Here is a 5,380-nt window from a genome sequence, read left to right as displayed (position 1 = left end):
CGGTAGGAGAAGAGAACACATTTTCTGTGAGAGAGGAAGTAATTTGGGAACCATGGCCTTAGTCTAGCCGGCTAGCCTTCGGTTCTATTCTGTGATGTGTGTTTGTGTGTTGTCGCTCTCATCATCAACAGTCTGTCAGTTTAGATTCAGAACTCTCAGCTACTTGATCAGCCAAAAGGCGGCGAAGAAAATAGGGAAGCAAATGAAAAGGGTTGTTAGAATTATAGAATACAATCCCCATCTTGTCAAAAATCCTCATATCTGATTCCAATGTTTCTGACAAGATGAGGATAATTTTTTGATAGATGATTGAAAGACGAGTTTTCTAACGGAACCCCCCCCCCCTCCTCCCCCTTGCCACGTACTCATTTTACACACGAGTACGGTGAGAGAGTGTGAGTAAAGAACATTTTCCAAGGACTCAACTTTGCGCCGATCCGAGAGGGACTCGAACCTTGGACCTATCGGTGCGAGGAAGAGTCTCAAAGCCGCATAATGCCAGACTATGTTATAGATAAATCAGTAAGAAATAGCAAAGGTTATTTTGATAGCTGTATAAATACAACTAAAAGAAATAAAATTTTAAAAACTATATTCATTAATATAAATAATATATGAATTCTAAAGTGTTAAAAAAAAACCAATAAAATCATCGAAATTATGTGCGGGATTACTTTCATTAATCAAAGTCAAAGAAGAAAATGTATCAATAAATTGTATGGGACAATACTAATCCCATAACACTAAGGCTTTTAACGGAGAATTCGCTATTATGTCCAGTTATTTTTTGTTTGTTTTGTTTGTTTTTTTTTTTTTTTGTTTTTTTTTGGTTTTGCTACTACCGGATAATAATAATAATAATAATAATAATAATAATAATAATAATAATAATAATAATAATAATAATAATAATAATAATAATAATAATAATAGGGCTGCGGTTATTCAGAGTCGAGTCACAATACCTATAATAATGGAGTCAACAAAAGTTGAGTCGCAGTAAATGAGTTCATCTACAACCATAGAATTAAACGAATGGGTAAATTCCTTGTCTACAATAAAATAGTCTGATGTCACGTCGCCCAGTAACGGCGGCCATCGTGGTTCTAAACAAAGAAAATCTGTACTTTTTATTCTTCATGCTGGCTAGAACTTTTCATGTGTCTTGTGATCAAAATATGTAAAAGTCAAAACATGATCAGATTTATAATGTGTTTTTTTCTCCTCTAGATACGCTTTTATACTCGTCGGAGAAATATTCCATAAGGGCGTCCGCCATTGTTCCGATAGTTTAGAGCCAGTTACTAAGTTACCATGCGTCATTACGAGGGAAGTGACGTTACGACTGTTGAAGCCTATTGGTCGAATTGTGAATTCATATTTTCATCTTTATCCCTGTCTTTCTCAGTCGTTATAATTTGTTTTTTGTTTTTGTTTGTTTGTTGGGTTTTTTTTTTTGGTGGGGGGGGGGGGGGGGGGGTTCTGTCCCTTTCTAATTAATATGACCATAAAAAAATCATAACTTTTGAAATTATTGATGGATTTTCAAAATTTCTAATTTAAATCCTCAGTACTTCTTAGCTCACGTGGAGCTTTACTTCTAGAACAGAAGCCTATGTCAAAATATTAAAAAAATCCCCCCGCGGAATTACGCCATTTCAAACTCAAAATTATGCAAAATTACGCCGCAAAAAAATGGCATCAAATTGAAAGTTACTCATCTGCCGAGAACTCAACTTGATATTCGGCTCTAAATATCTGTACACATGGTCATGGTTATCCAGGTCGACTCTGAATAACCACTCTGTAATAATAATAATAATAATAATAATAATAATAATAATAATAATAATAATAATAATAATAATAATAATAATAATTTAAAAAGCGCTTTGACTATACTCATAGTTCAAAGTCTGTCTTACGTTTACAATTTACAATGAATTTGCTCCGTACCAATTCAACTTAAAAAGTTTCATAAACAACTTACCATTACCATTTCACAGCCACCATAACAATCCACGGAATTAAAAATGAATATATCTTTCCCCTGCGGGCAACGTAAACTTAGTATTCTAAATTCAGGACCATTGACAATAAAAAATCAACACATAATGACAACTGGATACAACACCACGTCAACGCTCTTCTGGATAAGTAAGTCTCTCAAAAAATTCCGTTTTGGATGACTGCACACACCCCTCCCCCAGACTGGTCACTGGTCACGGACAGACCAACCACGACCACTCCAGTCAGCAACACACTAGATATCCTACAGCATACTGCATACACACAAAAAGTAAACTATGATGTTTTTGTTCGGGTTGTTTTGGAGAGCAACGGGCCGATATCCGTACTGTTGTTCGTTGTCCATTCGTTTACCTGTCGTCTAGGAACAAACTGACTTTCGATTTCAATGTCCACTTCTGCCACAGCCAGCCACCAACAACCACAGCGCGTGTTCTTGAACTCAACACACCGTCGTCTCATGACGCTCGAAGGAGACATCCAACCTTGCGAGCTCGCAAATGTGTGATTGTCGTGCGATTGAACTGCGTGTATGACGACTCCCGAGTGGGGACTCGCTGAGACTCTTATCTTGACCACGTTCCACTGAATGGAATGACCGCACAATCCCGAATACGCAAAGTTACGCCACAAACCTAAGAGTAAGAGGTCCATACTCGTTGCTTATTAAGTGTGTTAAATGAATACGACATGGATAAAGTGTGCTTTCATACTGCTCAATATCCACTACTTATTCCTCAAAGCACTTTACAAGGAGTCCCAAGCCAACACCAACACTTAGCAAGTTGGATGAACGAGACATGACGCCTGTTAGGCGCAATTAATTATTATTATTTTACGACAGAGGTAACGCTGTTACAGGTCGGTTTGTAATTTTACACCCGACTATGATGAGAGAATGTTAGTGAAGAGCCCTTTTCCGAGGTCTCCGTCTACAGCCGGTATCGAAACAATGACATACAGTACAGGCTATGTGGTCTAGTGGTATGACACTCGCTTTCGGATCGGAAGGTCCTGAGTTCGAGCCTCGCGCTCGGCGCATAGTTGAGTCCTTGGAAAAGGCTCTTTACTCACATTCTCTCACCGTACTCAGGTGTAAAATGAGTACCTGGCCGTTAACAGCGTTGTCTTAGTCCGAAAAAATGTAATATCAGGCGTCATGCCTCGTCCTACATGTTAAATGTTGCTGTTGACCAGGGATCCCCTGTAAAGCGCTTCGAGCACATTAAGTGGATATTGCGCTATATAAAGCTCACTTTTTTAAAGGCTAGAGACACAAGTTTAATGCCAAGGTTTAAAAGTTAAAAAATATACTAAACCAAGAAATCTATTTCAGAAAGAGTTATGGTTGCTTATCGTATCACGTTCACACTTGTCTCACTGTAATATGTTTTGTTTTAAATCACTGTAAAGCGCTTAGAGCCTGTGACAACGGGGTAAAGCCCTATATAAATGCCATTTATTATTATTATTATTATTATTATTATTATTATTATTATTATTATTATTATTATTATTATTATTATTATTATTATTATTATTATCATTAAGAGTTATTGTTGCTATCAAACTTTAATTTACTGAGAAAAATACATATGAATAGAAGACGACAACCCCTGTCCTATCAGGAAAATACGTTTTTCTATTTCCTTGGGACAATCATAACCACAGTGTAATACAAGGACTGTTGAGTCTGATTGTTTATTTAAGGAGGAAGAGGAGGAGGTGGTGGTGAGATAGAAAGGGGAAAGGAGGGGGACGAGGATGACGAGGGGGACGAGGGGGACGGGGGGGGGGGGGACGAGGGAAAATAAGGAGAACTAGGAGGAGGAGAAGGAGGAGGAGGAGGAGGAGGAGGAGGAGGAGGAGGAGGAGGAGGAAGAAGAAGAAGAAGAAGAAGAAGAAGAAGAAGAAGAAGAAGAAGAAGAAGAAGAAGAAGAAGAAGAAGAAGAAGAAGAAGAAGAAGAAGAAGAAGAAGAACAAGAAGAAGAAGGAGGAGGAGGAGGAGGAGGAGGAGGAGGAGGAGGAGAAAGAGATTCCACAGCCGTAAATCAAACGAGGGCGTGTCCACCATATTTGACCCCCTGACCCTAGATAGGGGTTATGTAGGTTAATTGGGGAACACGATAAGCATGTACATATATTATTATAATAACTACCTTACATAGACCAGACAATGTAATCATCGTCACAGACGAAAACAATGCTGCCATGTCCGGAGAAAAAAAAATTCTTTTTTTTTTTTTTTGTTTAGGCCTGGAAACTTGTCCTTAAAAAATATTATATACCAATCGACTTATTAAAATGGCCCTTGTCAAAAACTCTCAGACCTGGGACTTCCTTGAAGATTTCATTGAAGCTGCAGAACTGAAATATTTTAACAATATTTTTTTTTGGGGGGGGGGGGATGTTGTTTAATTTTGGTTTGTTTGTTTTTTTGAGGGTTTTTTTTGTTCCTTCTTTGTTTATTGTTGTTTTTTTTTAATTCTTTTTTTTTTGGGGGGTTATTTGTTTGGGGGTTTTTTCTGTTTTTTTTTTTTTTTTTTTTTTTTTTTTTTTTTTTTTTTTTTTTTTTTTTTGGCCGGTTTTATGTTTTTCTTGATCGATTGATATTTTAAGTTGTAACGCTGTTTTTTTGTTGGGGTTTTTTCCCTTGGCCAAAATGAAAACAGAGATACAAGCGTCTTGTCGAAAAATGGAAAAAGTTATCTTAGGTATCTAATAAATATCATGTGAATACAAATAGTAAACGCTTTGTGTGTATAAATAGTTATTCATTTTGACTGATTAGAAGATGTCGAGAAAGAGATGGAGGAGGTGGGGAGGTGCGGGGGATAACAAGGCGAGGGAAGACAATATTCTAGAAGGAATTACGCATCCTACCTAACTAGGTCATATCACACGATATATTATCTCATGCAATACATACCCCCCCCCCCCCTCTCTCTCTCTCTCTCTCTCTCTCTCTCTCTCTCTCTCTCTCTCTATCTATCTATCTATCTATCTATCTATCTACCTATCTACCTATCTACCTTCATACCTACCTACCTATCTATCTATCTATCTACCTACCTCTCTCTCTCTCTCTCTCTCTCTCTCTCTCTCTCTCTCTCTCTCTCTCTCTCTCTCTCTCTCTCTATACATATATATTATATATTATAATATATATATATATATATATATATATATATATATATATTATCTATCTATTATATAGATATATAAATGACTAAAAACAACTCACTTTTCGTTCAACAACACGGCCATTTCGACTTTCGACACAGAGACGTCTCGTCAATAGGCTTCCTAAGTCGTGACGTAATCCTGCGCAGCAACGCATGGCAACAAACCG

General features: G+C 37.3%; 1 protein-coding gene across 2 annotated transcripts in view; it reads right to left on the bottom strand.

The window, feature by feature from the left end:
• The window catches only part of LOC144971203 (uncharacterized), a 75,406-nt gene extending 72,847 nt beyond the window's left edge, over positions 1–2,559 (bottom strand). For both annotated transcript variants that reach the window (XM_078911705.1, XM_078911713.1), the window contains exon 1: positions 1,991–2,559. The gene's annotated coding sequence lies outside the window, so the exon portion shown is untranslated. The remainder of the gene's footprint in view (positions 1–1,990) is intronic.
• Between the last annotated feature and the right edge of the window lie 2,821 nt (positions 2,560–5,380).

The sequence above is a fragment of the Berghia stephanieae genome, chromosome 1, assembly GCF_034508935.2.
Source record: "Berghia stephanieae isolate SIO BIC M18660-M18661 chromosome 1, UCSD_Bste_1.3, whole genome shotgun sequence".
In the NCBI taxonomy this organism is placed as follows: Eukaryota; Metazoa; Mollusca; class Gastropoda; order Nudibranchia; family Aeolidiidae; genus Berghia; species Berghia stephanieae.
Note: the sequence above shows the minus strand (reverse complement) of the source record. Positions and strands in the feature narration are given on the sequence as shown.